Genomic DNA, 16,643 nt, shown 5'->3' with positions numbered 1-16,643 from the left:
GGGAAAGCAACCCTCAAGCACGATACCCAGAGCATGGTAGTGCAAAGGACTTGGCATACCCTAACATAAGGAAACGGGTTCTGCCCATGCAAGAAGACACGACTCTAAGGAAAAATCCAGATGATAGGTAGTTTCCAAAGTCAGAAACATGGCTACATCAATTTCCTCTCAGTGTGACTAGCTTTCATATGTATCGAGGGTTGTGAGATGGAGTCTATGAGTTTGCAAGGGAAGAGAAGGCTGGCAGGGTTTCAGGAGATCAACTCAAGCAGGCTAACAGTGAAGGCTAGAAATGCAGTAACTATCAGATTTTAGGAGGCCTAGGTCAGGAAAATCAGAAAAAAAAAAAAAACACTTAGCAGGTCAGTGCATCAGTAGTAGGTAAGATTATTGCTAACACTGAGTAATACTAATACTCAACCTGTAGAAATGTATGGGGTTGAAAACTTCAGTTTTTATTTCAAGCAAGTTACTTCATGGCCAGAGATGTTTGAGAATGCAAATATCTTGCTTTCCTCATCACAATGGTTAAGAACTGAGGCTGACTCAGATCCCATGTTGGGTTCAACCAATTGTTATATTTGGAAGAAGGCTATTAATAAATTATATACATTATGTGGCATTAAAAATTTAATTTTTGAACTTTCAAACAAGATGCTCAACAAAAATAATGCATTTTTTTCTGAATGTTGTATGTCATAAACTAAATGGATAATTACATTTAAAATCTTAAAATAGGCCGGGCATGGTGGCTCATGCCTTGTAATCCCAGCACTTTGGGAGGCCAAGATGGGAGGATCATTCGGGGTCAGGAGTTAGAGACCAGACTGACTGACATGGCAAAACCCCTCTCTACTAAAAATACAAAAATTAGCTGAGCGTTGGTGCATGCTTGTAATCCCAGCTACTCGGGAGGCTGAGGCAGGAGGATCGCTTGAACTAGGGAGGCAGAGGTTGCAGTGAGCCGAGATCACACCAGTGCACTCCAGCATGGGAGACAGAGCGAGACACTGTCTCAAATAAAAAAAAAAAAATCTTAAAATATAACTTCTTAATTTTTTAAAATGTCTTTATAAGTTAAATACAATTCCATATGCATTAGTCTTTAAGATTATTAATCTTGTATAATATATACAAAATTATTTGTCTTTAGAACAAGCATTGGTATTTTGCTTTGGTAGGGAAAAGCACTCATAGCTTCAACACTTTATGCAAAAGTTAAAGCTTAGTTTTCATAGCATTTTATATTATAATACCTCTGCTATAATTATCTGGTACATATTTCATTGTGGAAAGAAAATGAGTACTTAAAACCCTGGAATGGCTTTTGCAAAGATCGAACATTCTTTCATACAATTCATTAAAATTTTTCACTATTTAACTAACACTACTTAGCTTTCAACTTTAGTAACCGGTAAATAGTATTTTCAAAACAATTGTCTTTATAAGTTCAATAAAATGTGAAATAACATGTATTTTTAACCGTACTGTTCAGTTCAGCACATATGTGTTAGTAGTGTAATAATAATGAATAAGATATGAACACTGCCTTCAAAAGTTTACAGGTTTTCTTTTCAGATGAGACAGAAAAAAGCAGCTATATAGTTAATAAGGTAGTGATAAGAATGAAGTTTGAACAGTGTACTGTGGGAAAATTGAATAAGTATAATAAAAGTCTGGAGAAGTTCTTAGAGATTTAAAAGCTGTATATTAAGAGATTAATGTATTAGCCAGAAAAGTTGTGAAGAACATTTCAATCAGAAAAAACAGCAGGAGCGAAAACATAAAGATGTTATATATCATGGTGTGTAGAGCATGCTAAAAGAGTTTAGAATTAATACACGATAAGTATAACAAGGCTAGTGTTTAAGTCAAAATAAAAACAGAAACAAATATCTAAATTTAAGATTTGATTGGGGAAGCAAGAATTGCAGTTCAGGGTATACACACAGACTGGGTGGTCTTCCTTATGCCTGAAGAACAAAAAGAGGGTTGGAGATTTCATAAAAAGAAGAAGTGTTACATATTTTCTTCCCAGAAAGTTCATTGGCACTAGTAAAGTGTGGAGAGCTGGCAAGCTCTGATTGGTGAGTGATAGGCGATGCGTCTTGGAGTCAAAGGAGGTTGTTTCAGTAGCTATTGGATAAAACTGGTTTCAGGTTGCAACAGGCAGTTTCAGCATGGAGGCTTACAGTGAATTCCATTCTTGGAGCCATGTTTTGTGCCCTGAATGCTTTCTTTCCTGTCTTTTGCCTCTGTTTTAGTTGGTATAACAAGAATAACCCAATTCATTTGACCAGCTTTCACTGTAGTTAGAAATTGGAGGTGAACTGAAGAACTTATTAGGACTGTGGCCATGAAGGGCATAATATAAAATTTTATTTTTTATTTTTACTTATTTATTTATTTCCATCTCTTGTGCTTGAATCAGGACAATGTGGAAATTTAGATGGGCTTAACATCTGCAGGCTCAGAGTAGGAGTCTCAATATCCTACATGTCTAAATATTTACAAGTAATACATAAAGCTGAGAAAAATGAAATATAACCTGACTTAACAAAATATAGCTTTATAATCACCAAAGACACACAATCTGAACTTAGGATTCTCAGAATCCCCAGAGTTCTGCACCTGTACATGGCAGTGTCAGGAGAGCCGACTCCTGGCTCACAGTCAGTGGTTTACCCAACCCCTTCAAAAGTAGGAGGCCCAGGGTTGAGGGCTCTCTTTCCAGGGTCTCAGGATATACCTGTGATATGGATCTTTGCTGTGATTCCATGGGCAACTAAGAAACAATTGCTAGATCTCTAAGCAATAATAGCACCAGTTTATGTTGCAGTATTAGACAGATTATTCCCAATTCTATGTGGATGATAGATGTCAATTAGATTTCAACTTTAGATTAGACTGGCTGGGCATAGTGGCTCATGCAAGTAATCCCAGTACTTCAGGAGGCTGAGGCGGGTGGATCACTTGAGGTCAGGAGTTTGAGACCAGCCTCGGCAACATGGCAAAACTCCGTCTCCACTAAAATACAAAAATTAGCTGGGCGTGATGGTGCATGCCTGTAGTCCCAGCTACTCAGGAGGCTGTGGTGGGAGGATCAGTTGAGCCCAGGAAGCAGAGGTTGCAGTGAGCTGAGATCAACCACTGCAACTCCAGTTTGAGCGACCAAGCAAGACTGTGTCACAAACAAACAAAACAAACAAAATGATTAGACTGGTTGTAGTGTGACAGTTATTTCAGTAAGTCCTGGTAAAGGGTGTCTAGGGCGTAGACAAGGGCTGTTGTGGTAGTCATGAAGAGGATTTATATTTCAGATATACTAGGATACAAAAATATAAATGGCTTATTACCTTGGTTATAGAGGTCGATAGAAAGGCTATATGCATGTACATTCTCTTCTCCCTGCAGTCAGTAAAAATAGGGAAAGTATTAATCTCCTTTACATTTTACAAAGTAAAAATGATGGCAAATTTTTTAGCTACCTTATGTTATTGATCCAAATAATTTCATCCAGACCAGGCATGGTGGCTTACAGCCTGTAATCTCAGCACTTTGGGAGGCTGAGGCGGGCAGATCACTTGAGCTTAGGAGTTCAAGACCAGCCTGAGCAACATAGTGAAACCTCATCTCTATTTAAAAAACACCAAAATTAGCCAGGTGTGGTGGCACACCCTTGTAGTCCCAGCTACTTGGGAGGTTGAGGTGGGAGGATTGCTTGAGCCTGGGAGATTGAGGCTGCAGTGAGCTGTGATTGTGCCACTGCACTATAGCCTGGGCAACAGAGTAAGACCCTGTCTCAAAAAAAAAAATTTCATCCAGAATTTTATTTGACTCAAATTTAGAGAGAGATGGTGCAGGTATACCAGAGGGAGAACAAATTCATGCTCAATTAGCACCTTAAAAGTAAAATTACCTTACCTGTGTCAGCACAGTTTAAATTTTGATGTTCGAAGGACTACAAACTCTATTTTGTCAGAGCATCACAAATTGATCCATCTTAGCAAGATTGGCTATATATTAACAAGTAATAGATTTAAATCTGGATTGTATTACTCTGGCTCCGAGATTCTACATTCTAGCCTAGGTAATAAACTCACACTCAGAAAAACGAATCAAATTTGAGGCAGCAATGAAATATCATTTTATGCTCAGCTCATTGCCTAACAACCTTTCCCCAATCCATTGTATAACAGTCATTGACTGTGACCACTATTGTGTGTCAACAAGAGATAAAATAAATGGAAATCAATATTTTCCTTTAGCGTCAATCACAAAGCATGTGTGTCCTGGAATTCTTGTATCATAATCTCTTGTGATTGTTTGCGTCAACCCTATTTTGATCTTACAACATGATTTTGGAATGTTAGCGATCAATGAAAAACAGAAAACAAGGAGACTCTAGAGTTTCAAAAAGAAACACACTAACCAAACTTACCTTAGACTAATGTTTCAAACAGAACATTAATTTATTCATACACAGAAGTACAGCAGCCAGTTGGAACAGATATTTATGTCTTCTAGTTGTCAGTTTCTAACTCTACAGGAAAATCTGTAAAGGAAACAAAGTTATATTGGAGAATTTTGTTTGAGGAATTTGGAAAGAGTGCAAGAAGAGTTAGCTCAATAATCTTGATAGCTATTGGCATCAAGCTGTGGTATCCTGATGCATCCTTCTCCACTCCAGAGCTCTCCCAATGCACTGAATTGCTTTTATTTGTCATATGTGTTCAGTCAACACTTTCTTTATTCTTTTATCCACATTTCTGATCACCTAAGTTAAGATAAACATCATGAAGATACTGACACATTGCCTAATACACAGTAGGCTCTGAATAAATGTAACTTCCTCCTTCCTAATTGTCAGATGTATCACTGAATTCCAAGGATTCCAGTGGAAACTTCAGGCACTCAAAAAGCTCATATTTTTAGAGAAGTGGCGATAGGGAAGAAGGACACAGAAGAGAAACTGCAGCTAGAGTCATAATTTTATAAGAATTATAACCAAGGCCTGCCCTGTGATTTAGAGACATAGGGGAAAATCATCTGTGTGAGCCAGGAGTCCTCAGAGAGGGCTTATCAAAGAAGTGTCCTGTTATAAAGATCAGATGTATTTCATAAGTTAATGTATGGACACTTTGAGTTGGCTGCATTCTTGCAACACGTTCTTCACTTTGCCTTGGGTACACCACTCCTTAGTTTCTTTCCTTTCTCAGCAACTTGTCCTTTTTAGCATATTTTACTGTTTTCTCCTCATCTGCTTGACCTCTCATTGTCATTCTGGTCCTGAGCATAATCCTATATACCTGCCCTTCTCCTTCGGAGATGTCATGGTCATATGGCTGTATACCTCATCTCATGACTCACATATTTCTATCTCCATTTTAAAATTCCAGACGCAGATTGCACCAGTGGCTTGATGTAACTATTCTAGAACTATATACTTATGATATTCTCTCATCTAAGTCTTCTCCATTTTAGTAAAAGGCTACTCTGTTCTTTCAGATGCTCTGGTCCTAAAGCATGCATCATTTTTTATTTGTTTATTTTCGTTCATACTGCACATTCAATCCCACCAGCATCTCCTGCCAGATCCAGAATTTGATCTCTTCTCAACATCATCCTTACCACCTAGTTTCAAACCTCTATCATCTCCCCTCTGCTTGTTTGCTATATCCCCTTAACTGCTGTCTGTTTCCCTCTTTGTTTCTCTTAATTTAATTTTCAAATAGTTGCCAGAGGAATACTTTTAAAATGTGAGTTAGATCATGTCACTCCTCAAATTTATTCCCAAAACCCTTTAAAATGCAAATCATCAGGCACTTCATACCTTTGATTCAATCTCTAATGACTCCTTATCTCAGTAAGAGCAAAATCTCAAATCTTGGCCCGCATTAGCATCTCTCGACATCCTCTCCTACCACTGTTCCCCTTGCTCACCTTCTCTAGCCACTGGCCTCCTTGCCTTTCCACAAAAACATCAGATGTGTCCTAGTTGGACCTAAGTGTCTTTCTCTTCTCAACACTCCCCATCCCACCACCGCAAAGATAGCGCTTGCCAAGATTCCTCATCTCTTTCAAGTCTTTGCTCAAATATTACCTTCTCAATGAGGCTTTCCTTGTTACCCTATTTAAAATTTTAGATTACCCCATCTCCACAAAATATAGAGGGAGTAAGGCAAACCAGGTCCCTGGCCTCGGAGAATTTACGGTTTATCAAGGGAAGGTTATGTCAAGGCTGATTGTTCACTGGGGTGCTCAGAGAGATTTCAGCTAGGTCCCCTCAGGCAGACAAGAAAAGTAAATGGCATGATTCCAGCTGAACGTTGCTTAGAAAATTAAATAGGAGCACTGAAGCTTTTCTACCTTTTCACTAACATTACGTTTTGTTCTACAGAGTAGGGGATAGTGGGTTAGCGTGGGTGTTTTTTGTTTTGTTTCTAAATTTTAATTTTTTCCTATTTTGATTATTTGTTCAAAACTTTGACTTTAGCACCAGAGGTCTGAATAAGAAAATACTGAGTAACTGTTTTTCAGTGATCTAGCCCTTAGCTTTCAAACTAGACAGTAGTAAAAACATTGTAAATACACTTTAAATTAGAGTTACTGATTACTTGTACCTCAGATATGTTCTTCAAACTTTAGAACATAATAACTTAAACAAATTAAACTACATAATAATGAATGCTTACTAAATTAAGATACATATACTTTCATTCATTGTAGCTATCCCATATCAAAGATCAAATATACTTTGAAATGACTTTTCTTTAAGTACATGACAGTTAAATACAAAAACTAATTTGAACTAATTAGTGATGAATTTCTGCTGGGGGAAGTCATTTCAATAAAGAAACACCTCTCAATTATAATTATTATTTATTTTACTTTAAGTTCCAGGATACATGTGCAGAATGAGCAGATTTGTTACATAGGTATATTTGTGCCATGGTAGTTTTCTGTACCTATTGACCTGTCATCTAAGTTCCCTCCCCTCACCCCCCAATCCCACAACAGGGCCTGGTGTGTGTTTTTCCCCTCCCTGTATCCATGTGTTCTCATTATTCAACTCCTACTTATGAGTGAGAACATGCAGTGTTTGGTTTTCTGTTTCTGTATTAGTTTGCTGAGGATGATGTATTCCAGCTTCATCCATGTCCCTGCAAAGGACATGACCTCATTCCTTTTTATGGCCGCATAGTATTTCATGGTGCATATGTACCACATTTTCTTTATCCAGTCTATCATTGGTGGGCAATTGGTTTGGTTCCATGACTTTGCTATTGTAAATAGTGCTTCAGTAAACATGCATGTGCATATATCTTTATAGTAGAATGATTTATATTCCTTTGGGTATATACCCAGTAATGGGATTGCTGGGTCAAATAGTATTTCTGGTTCTAGATCCTTGAGGAATTGCCATATTGTCTTCCACAATGGCTGAACTAATTTACATTCCCACCAATAGTGTAAAAGTGTTCCTATTGCTCCACAGCCTTGCCAGCATCTGTGTTGTTTCTTGACTTTTTAATAATTGCCATTCTGACTGGCATGAGATGGTATCTCATTGTGGTTTTAATTTGTATTTCTCTGATGATCAGTGATGTTGAACTTTTTTTCCTATGTTTGTTGGCTGCGTAAATGTCGTCTTTGGAGAAATGTCTGTTCATATTCTTTACCCACTTTTGGATGGGGTTGTTTGTTTTTTTCTTGTAAATTTGTTTAAGTTCCATGTAAATTCTGGATATTAGACTCTTGTCAGATGGGTAGATTGCAAAATTTCTCTCCTAATCTGTAGGTCGCCTGTTCACACTGATGATTGTTTCTTTCGCTGTGCAGAAGCTCTTTAGTTTAATTAGATCTCATTTGTCAACTGTGGCTTTTGTTGCAATTGCTTTTGGTGTTTTCATCATGAAGTCTTTGCTCATGCTTATGTCCCAAACGGTATTGCCTAGGTTTGGTTCTGGGGTTTTTGTGGTTTTGAGTTTTATATTTAAGTCTTTAACCCATTCTTGAGTTAATTTGTGTATAAGGTATAAGGAAGGGATCCAGTCTCAGTTTTCTTCATATGGCTAGTCAGTTTTCCCAGCACCATTTATTGAATAGGAGATACTTTCCCCATTGTTTGTTTTTGTCAGGTTTGTCAAAGGTCTGAAGGTTGTAGATGTGTGGTGTTATTTCTGAGATCTCTGTTCTGTTCCATTGGTCTATATGTCTGTTTTGGTACCAGTACCATGCTTTTTTGGTTACTGTAGTCTTTTAGTGTAGTTTGAAGTCAGGTAGCATGATGCTTCCAGCTTCATTCTTTTTGCTTAGGATTGTCTTGGCTATATGGGGTCTTCTTTGATTCCATATGAAATTCAAAGTAGTTTTTTCTAATTCTGTGAAGAAAGTCAATGGTAGTTTGATGGGAATATCATTGAATCTATAGATTACTTTGGGCAGTATGGTCATTTTCACAATATTGATTCGTCCTATCCATGAAGATGGGATGTTTTTCCATTTGTTTATGTCCTCTCTTATTTCTTTGAGCAGTAGTTTGTAGTTCTCCTTGAAGACATTCTTCACATCCCTTGTTAGCTATTTCCTAGGTATTTTATTCTCTGTGTAGTGATTTTGAATGAGAGTCCATTCATGATTTGGCTCTCTGCTTGTCTATTGTTGGCATAAAGGAATTCTTGTCATTTTATACCTCTCAATTTATTAGAGTTGGCTATGTGAGAACTTTTATATAAAAGAGTAGTTACACCTGGCCATCTCATAGTCCATAAATAAGCATAGCCAAATTATAAGTAATCTCTCTATATAAAAGAGGATTACTTATTAATTTAATGGTGCATTTTTTTCTCTCGGTTACATTTATGTATTTATGTATGTATGTATGTGTGTATTTATTTATTTATTTATTTATTTGATACAGAGTTTTGCTCTTGTTGCCCAGGCTGGAGGTTACATTTATAAAGTAGTTTACAATTTGGAATTGACAAAGACCTTAGGAAAAAAAAACTAAATTAATTTTTTTTTTGTACAAGGACACTACTGTTGATACAAATAAAACTAGCTAAAGCTTTGTTTTGATTATTTCTTAAATATTTAAATTTATGAAAAATATAGCTAATTGCAATTTGAAAAATGTTGAAGCTTTAATGAGTCAGATGTAAAATTATCCTATAGCATCTTTTTATTTCATTTGTTTTCTTTCCTTCATACATGCTGTCTGCCAATAAAACACACTCTGCCTCTTGCTTTCTATAAAAAACTATCGTTTTCAATGTTTCACAAATGTTACTAATTTCTAATCTGTGTATTCAGAAATTGCTGCAGTTGTGCAAATTTAGAGATTTGGAGCTGTGCTTGTCACATAATGAGTATTCAGTAAAAGTTAACTTTCTTTTCGCATATTTCTAAAATACTTTGTGTACCTCTCATCATTTTATATTATAATCATCTCTTGAAACATATTTATCTTCTCTAGACTGTGACCTCCTCCTATTAGGGAATGTCTTTTCTTCTTGTTTGCAACCCCAGTGCCTTTTATGGTATATAAAATAATTTTTTTTGACCAAGTGGACAGAATTCATTAAAAGAAAAACCATGTTATATGGTATAAGACCTCTTAAATATCCAAAAAGTGTCTTGTTTTGCTTTGTCTTCATCTTGTTTCTAATTGGTTGTAAGTTTATTAATGCTAATGTTGTAAAGGTTCTTTCTTTCTTTATTTCTTTCTTTCTTTCTTTCTTTCTTTATTAGAAACCACAACACTAACTGCTGTGAGGGATTGTGTTAGTTCATTTTCACACTGCTATAAAGAATAACTGAGACTGGGTAATTTATAAAGGAAAGAGATTTAATTGACTCACCGTTTCACATGCCTGGGGAGGCCTCAGGAAACTTATAATCATGGCAGAAGGTGAAGGGGAAGCAGGCACTTTCTTCACAAGGTGGTGAGAGAGAGAGAGCAGGGAAAACTGCCACTTTTAAACTATCACATCTCATGAGAACTCCCTCACTATCACAAGAACAGCATGGGGGAAACTGCCCCCATGATCCAATCATTTCCCACCTGGTCACTCCCTCCACACAGGGGGATTCCAATTCAAGATGAGATTTGGGTGGGAACAGAGAGCTAAACCATGTCAGGGTTATCTCTGAATTCCCAATTATGCTAACATCCAAAGGTGAGAAGAGCCTGTCTCATCTACTTGTAACTTTTCTGAATTGCTACCATAAACCCCAAGGTTGCACCACAGCTGGTTAACTACTGAATTCCCCCTGCTTCTACTGTCTAAGGAAACATTTGATTGTCTTCTCTTTTAGACCCAAAAGTAACCATTATAAAATTTAGGTAATGTAATTGTATACTTAACTGAGATATAGTGTTTATGATATTTTAAAACCTTCCATTATTGGGAATTGCAGATTTCTCTGTTGTTTAGAAGAATGTTAAAAAACTAAATCCAAATGTCTGTTCATCTCTTAGTAGTAATTCTCTTTTGTAACCCCCTTTGTGGAGGGAATATTTTAATTTACAGCAGCATAAGTTTCAAAGTAATTAAATTAACATTTCTACTGTGGTTTTGTAGAGCACCGTAACAAATGCCTCAGAAAATGGTCTTATAATTTGTACTACTAGCTCTTTTCTCTAGTCAAATTATAATTCTTTGGAGATAATACAAAAAGTCTGCCTACTCTCTCCTGTCAATTCAACTTGACATTGATCTTTATTATCTTTAAAAGACTTCACTTTCTTTGGTTTGATGATTGTATTTTTTTTAAAGATTACTATTATCTTATCACCCCATCCCAACTTCACCTCATTCCAAGTATGGGCCTTGATTTGTTGTTTAAAGCCATTGTATTTCTTTCTAAATGTAGGATTGATTCAAAACAGTCACAGTTTGGAACATTTTAATTCCATACCATGGATTCTGTGTGTTGAATATTTTATGGCTAAACTTTTTCTAGGCTAGAAGAAAACACTAGGTAGTTTAACATTGTAAGGCTCTACAGTTGAACATGAAAGTACTTGTTTTTCAAAAAGAATATTTTTACTTTTTAAAGCCCCAAATTTAAGAAATTAGCTTTATTATTAGAAATTTAGAAAATTTAAGAAATTAGCTTTATTATTAGAAAACAAAATATTGAATTTATGATGCTAAAGGTTGCGCAATCCTATTCCTAGTTCTTACACTCATTTTGTATTTTGCTATCTATAGTATGGTGGGATTTAGGTGGAGGTGGAGATTAAAAATCATAGCTAATACTTTAGTATAATACGTTAGTATAAATAGTACTTTAACTAATGTATTTATTTAAGGAAAAACTACATAACTTGCATGTTGAGTACCTCAAAATATAGAAAATTTCTTGAAAAGAAACTGGTTTCAAAAACGTAAGATTTTACTACATTATCTTGAATATTAACTTTATCCAAAAGCTAACGTTTTAGAACCAAGAATTTTTTGGTGTTTTCTCACTGAGCACTCTTGTCATAATATATTTCCTTCATGCACTTATTCAAATTTGAAATTATTTATTTGCTAGTATGCTGTTTTATTGTTTACTTCTTCCTCTTGTGTCCAAGTTCAGTATTAGGAGCAGAGTCCTGAAGGAAGTGAGAGAGTAGGCCTTGAAGATCACCTGGGGAAAGACAGAGGGAACAAAAACAAGACCCTGAACCAGGATGATTTTGATATGTTTGAGGAGCTGCAAGGAGAACAGTGTGGTTGGAGTTGAAAAAGTGAGAGAGAGTATGTTAGCAGAACAGGCCGGAGGGTCTAGAACAGAAGACTTTGTAGGACATAGGAAGGACTCTGGGTTTGGGTTTTACTCTGAGCGCTCTGGAAAGCCACAGGAGAGTTTTGAGCAGAGGAGCAGCATGGCCTGTTTTATAAATACATAACATATTTAATATTTTACATTTACCAATTTTATATTTACTGAGAAGGAAACTTCAGCCATGCCCATGTGCAGATCCTAAATGATGTAATGATGTACATACTTCCTAAAAATATGGATTAGTGGTTTTCTTTGTTTTGTTTTGTTTTATTTTGTTTTGAGACGGAGTCTGGTGCTGTCGCCCAGGCTGGAGTGCAGTGGCACAATCTCGGCTCACTGCAAGCTCCGCCTCTCAGGTTCCAGCGATTCTCTGTCTCAGCCTCCCAAGTAGCTGGGACTACAGGCGTGCGCCACCACACCGTGCTAATTTATGTATTTTTAGTAGAGACGAGGTTTCACCATTTTGGCCAGGAGGGTTTCGATCTCTTGACCTCATGATCTGCCCGCCTTGGCCTCCCAAAGTGCTGAGATTACAGGCGTGAGCCACTGCACCTGGCCTTGTTTTTACATTAAAATAAATCTGTATTTTACAATACAGGTCTTTACGTCTAACCCCTCTAAATTTTGAGATCAGTTAGCATATTTACCCAGGCTTCCTATCTAGAGCTAGTTCTTAACCATTTATAATTGTCTAGAACTAGATATTAACCATTTGTTAAGAGTTGGTTAAATTTTTGCCCAGGCTACCAAGAAACAACACATCCCTTTTGCTTAAGAAAAGATAGCTGCCACCTTCCTCGCCCACTTGCTTTCCCTCCTTCTGTGCCAGACACTTGCAAACACTGATCTTTTAATTCCCCAGGTTGTAGAGAGTATGTAGAACTATATTTTGCTTGCATACAATGGGCAGAGAAAGGGTATTTCAAAATATGAATGAGTATAATGGGAGAATTGTCTTCCTACCATGATGGCTCCTGGAACATCAACCTTGACTCTAATTCTCTTTTGTGCATTTCCTGTTATAAAACAGAAAAAGGAGAAAGCTGCCTTCCTTACTGCTTTCTCCCATCTACAGTGGACCACCAATTACCTAAATCCTCTTTTATTTCATTTCTGATGAAGTTGTTGTGAATAGGAAAAAAATCATTGGAGGAAGAAGAGTAAAAGTTATATGTATTTTCCCCATTACTTATCTCTGTGAAGTGCAGGGAGGAAAAAAAGAAGAAAGAGAATCTACCTAGAGATATTGAGAAAGATAATCTTTCTATCTGAGGAGGGGAATTGACACCAACTTGTGGTATATCTTCTTAAATTCATGAAAGAAAAAGATATGTCTAAAATTATTCGTAGAAAGAGAGCAGCTAAAATTATGGATTTGAAGAAAAACAAACCATTGAAATCATTTTATTTCTTTTTTCTCCACTCTTTTACAGAACTTTTATAGAAAAGTTGGAAGAATGATACAATAAATACTCATATACCCCTTTTTCTGAATTCATATCTAACTATTTGACACAGTTGGCTTTCTGTATATGTTGTGCATGTGTGTATATTTTGCTGGATTATTTGACTTTTTGAAAGTAAGTTGTTCAGCCTGAGCAACACAGTGAAACCCCGTCTCTACTAAAATACAAAAAATTAGGCAGGCATGGTGGTATGGGCCTATATTCTCAGCTACTCAGGAGGCTGAGGCAGGAAAATTGCTTGAACCTGGGAGGCAGAAGTTGCAGTGAGCTGAGATCACACCACTGCACTCCAGCCTGGGTGGCAGAACGAGCCTCCATCTCAAAAAAAAAAAAAGAAAGATAGAAAGTAGATTACTGATATTATATTAACTCCTGAAATTTCAAGCAATTATATTTTAAGAACATTATTGTTAACACAAACAAGATATTTAACATTGATACAATACTATAATCTACTGTATAATCCACAAAAAATTTTCCCAGTTGTCCCAAGAGAGTCATTGTTTTTTCAAGCAGGACCCAACCAAGGATCATACATTGCCTTCATTTTCTTTGTTGCTAATCTTCTTTTATGTCTTTCTGCCTGTTTTTGTCTTTCATGAGAATGATATTTTGTAAAGTCCAGGTCAGTTGACCTGTAGAATGTTCCACAGTCACAGCCTTTCTTATTTTTTTCCCTCATGATTAGATTTGGGTAAAACATTTTTGTCAAGAACACCATGTAGTAGATGCTGTATCCTTCCCGTTGCATCAAGATGTCCAGTTACTATCAATTTAGTCATTTGTATTACTGAATTTGGATCACTTCGTTAAAAAGTTACATTGTACAGAAACATTGAACTTTTTGTAATTAAGAGGAATCTGTGGGAACGTATTTGGAAACTTTGTTCTATTAATTTTAATTTTTTTAATTTATAATGTGCTCAATCCATCCTTTATTGTTCCCCAAATAGTTGAGTACCATCTTTGTGACAAGCAAAGCTTACAGTTTATTTAGTAGTATAGACAACTAATCAGCAAAATCAGCATCTTGTGGGAAATGTGTTATAGTTCTCACAACTATAGAGGATGCTGTGGAAACACATGGGAAAGAGCTTTACCTGGACCTTGAAGAGTCAGAGAAGACACCCTAGAGGAAGTGACATCACTTCCTAGGACAGTTTGTTTAAGCAAAATGAGAGACACAATTATGATAGCGTGATCTAAGGCTGTTTTTTTTTATTTTGCAATATATATTTTTTCAATAAATTTTATATTATTTAATAACATGCTTTCTTTGAGTTTTTTTCTGGATTATGGCAGAATTTATTTTTTTTATTTTACTATGACTATTTTTTTTTTCCTTTCCAACTTTTATTTTAGGTTCAGGGGATACATGTGCAGGTTTGTTACATGGGTAAATTGCATGTCACAGGGTCTTAGTGGGCAGGTAATTTTGTCATCCAGATAATCAACAGAGTACCTGATAGGTAGTTATTCAATCCTCACCCCCTCCCACCCTCCACTCTCAAGAAGGCCCTAGTGTCCATTGTTCTCTTTTTTGTGTTTATGTGTACTCGATATTTATCTCCCACTTTAAGAGAGAGCGTGCAGTGTTTCGTTTTCTCTTCCTGCATTAAGTCTCTTAGAATAATGGCCTCCAGTTCCATCCATGTTGCTGCAAAGGACTTGATTTTATTCTTTTTATGGCTGCATAGTATTTTATAGTGTATATGTACCACATTTTTCTTTTTCTGGTCCACCATTAATGGGCATCTAGGTTGATTCCATGTATTTGCTATTATGAATAGTGGACAATAGAACTTTTAAGCAGAAAGAATCCTGTGATCCTCCTATGCATAGCTTGGATCCTCACACTTAAACTATTTAGGTTCTATTTCATCTTCAGCAAATAAAATTGGCTAAAAATGGCAGCTAGAGGTCTGTCTGCAATTCTAGTGAGAAAAGTTTTGTAAGAAAAAAAGTAATCAAGTACATAAGGGATCCTAAAATGTGAACACTGGATGAAGACTTCAACTCTCAGAAGGGCCCAGAGTGTCTCAAGACCTTTCATAATAAGGATGAACATCATTCCTTTAATGTCTACATAGATTATCTCATTTAATCCATAGCATCACAAAAGGTACTGTCATCACAATTCTTTATTTCCCAAGTTTATAATTCAGGAAAGTAGGAATAAGAATTAAAAATTAGGAGGCTTAGGTTTCTGATTCCAGTGTTTTAAGTAATTCCTTTTTGTTCTTAGACAAATCATCTGAATTTCTTGTTCCATTATTAATTGATCAAATATGACTATCACAATTTTTTCTAACAGTTTGTCAATTATTTTAGGGATTGAATAACAAAATCTATAAGAATCGTATTGAGAATTATAAGGTTTTCTGGAAACATGACTTATTAATTCACTATTTAACTACTCTCAAAGCCTTTAAAGCTCTTCATCCTGGATGTAGTTAACTCTCAAGGCACAAACACATGATTGAGATTCTAATAAAAATAATGATTTTATCTACATCTAATCAGGTAAACTTTTCCTGAAAGAGAAATGTTTAGGCCAGTGCTTTGCCTTGGGTTTAGAAGTGACAGACTCTTTTTTTTCATAATGAAATTGTCTAATAATAGCTTTGTGGAAAGATATAACTACATATAACTTCCCAACTCTTTCAAATGTTGGTTATGTGAACATTGGGAATTCCCACAATATCAGTATCACTAAATTTAGTTTTAAGTACAATCATAAATCAGTACTAAAAATAAATAAACTTTTTCATTGATTTGTTTTCTTCTTCATTAGTGAAATGATTTTAGCATTGCTTAACTGAAGGAATTATTATTTAAAAAAATTTAAATATAATGGTTCTAATCATCCAATTTATTCATGCTTAGGAAAGCATAATCAATCAACCAAGCAGAAGAAACATAGAAACCTTTCCATCCTAATATCCTACAAAATATTTTCAATTGTGTATACTGTTCTTGGTAAGAACTAGTTGAGGTGTTTATTAACTATACTCTATTTGTTCCAGATCACAAAATTTTACTTTAACATGGCAACATTTCCGTAATTGTTTTTCTTTTTTTCTGGCCTATTAGTTTTTTGGACAGGATCTCACTCTTCCACTCAGGCCGGAGTGCAGTGGCATGATCATGTTTCACCATAGCCTTGACCCAGGCTTGGGTGACCCTCCGGCTTCAGCCTCCCAAGTAGCTGGGACTATAAGCACCCACCACCATGCCCGGCTAATTTTTGTATTTTTTGTAGAGATGGGGTTTTGCCATGTTGCCCAGGCTGGTCTCGAATTCCTGGGCTCAAGCGATCCCCCCGCCATTTCCTCCCAAAGTGCTAGGATTACAGGCGTGAGCCACTGTACCTGGCCTTTTTCTGGCCTATTTCAT

General features: G+C 36.1%; 1 protein-coding gene across 48 annotated transcripts in view; it reads left to right on the top strand.

The window, feature by feature from the left end:
- The window catches only part of ADGRL3 (adhesion G protein-coupled receptor L3), an 860,164-nt gene that overhangs the window by 736,335 nt on the left and 107,186 nt on the right, over positions 1-16,643 (top strand). The window lies entirely within an intron of this gene.

Source organism: Gorilla gorilla, chromosome 3, assembly GCF_029281585.2.
Source record: "Gorilla gorilla gorilla isolate KB3781 chromosome 3, NHGRI_mGorGor1-v2.1_pri, whole genome shotgun sequence".
NCBI lineage: Eukaryota > Metazoa > Chordata > Mammalia > Primates > Hominidae > Gorilla > Gorilla gorilla.
Note: the sequence above shows the minus strand (reverse complement) of the source record. Positions and strands in the feature narration are given on the sequence as shown.